This window comes from Saccopteryx leptura, chromosome 3, assembly GCF_036850995.1.
Source record: "Saccopteryx leptura isolate mSacLep1 chromosome 3, mSacLep1_pri_phased_curated, whole genome shotgun sequence".
Lineage (NCBI taxonomy): Eukaryota > Metazoa > Chordata > Mammalia > Chiroptera > Emballonuridae > Saccopteryx > Saccopteryx leptura.
Genome location: NC_089505.1, coordinates 41,689,406 through 41,690,812, shown reverse-complemented (window position 1 = coordinate 41,690,812; position 1,407 = coordinate 41,689,406).

Below are 1,407 nucleotides of genomic sequence, written 5' to 3'. Positions count from 1 at the left end.
CTTAGTTTTTATAGTTTTGTAAGTGGGAAGTACAGAAGCAAAAATTGCAATTAGGAGCCCCTTACCGCTATTGGTTATAGTCATATGTCCTTTAACATGATAGGACCACATTCAATTTGCAAACCATACATCATTTTGGAGAAAACAAAATTTACAACTCAACACAATGGTAGAAAAGATATCTCTTTACATATTAAAAGGCCTTCCTATATTTTCTAGTGTTCATCCGCCATCTCTCTGTCCAGAGTCAGAGGTATTAACCACATGCATTTACATAAGAGAGGTAGTTTCTGTGGGGACAAATGCCCGCAAATGGCTCATAGTTATAAGAAAAGGTTTATTTTGGCTTTTCCCTTCCTGCACCTGGCTAGCCATTCACTCCTTTCCCCACAGGTGTGGTGGAATGTCAGGGAATCTATGCTTTCCTTCCCTTTTCATTTACAATACAATGGCAAGATCCATCCTGGTTATGCCAATCACACAGTACAGAGACTATTCTCACAATTTCTCTTCACACCTTAACCCAAATTAATAAAATGTCCTCCAAGCCTCCTAAAATATTAATATTAATTCTGTAGCCTTTGGTACTTTACAACACCTGCGGGTGAAATGGCTCAGTGGCTCCTCACAAGCAGTAAGCAAGCGACTATTACATTTTGTAGCATAAGAGAGTTAACATTTGCAATCCTGCCATGGAAGGTTAATAACTTGAGTATAAGTAACCCTACACAAGAAAGTTAATACATTTTCCAAGCATTTCATTCTGAACATTGTAGTCATTGGTTGAATCAAAATAAAAAGCTCTGTCGCTATACCACCTCAAAATACCCACAGATGTGATATAGTATTATTCCTGATGCCAGATAAAGAATGTTAAACTTTTGGTTTCGTATCTAGAAAACATCAAAAATCACATGGACTGTACATGTTCAGAATTAATTTATTTTCTCCTGACCTTTGTTAAAAGGAAAAAAAAAATGCTGCTTCTTGTACATGCATAGCTGATTGTCATTATCACAGAGGGAAGCGAATAAAAACAGACCGAATCACACATCTGCATTCCATGCTGTTTACTTTGTTATCAAATTAGCTGAAATGAGATACCAAGTTAGCTCATGGACATTTCTTAGGTAACCATCATTCATTATTCTGAATTTTACCAAGGTCTTAGAATTCTTAAGATAAGCTGCAGAGAATCCAATGAAAGCCTAGGAGAAAGAAAAAGAAAACAACTTTTGATATTTTTAAGACCAAAAACCTGAGGCTGCTTAACGTTTTGAGGCAAAGAATTCCAAATATCCATTCCACACATAGTTAGACATGTGTACGTGTGTGCCCGTGGTGGAGAGGCTAGATAAGGAGGGGTAGGTAGAACAGTGGGAGAAAAGGGGCAGACTTTGTTACTTT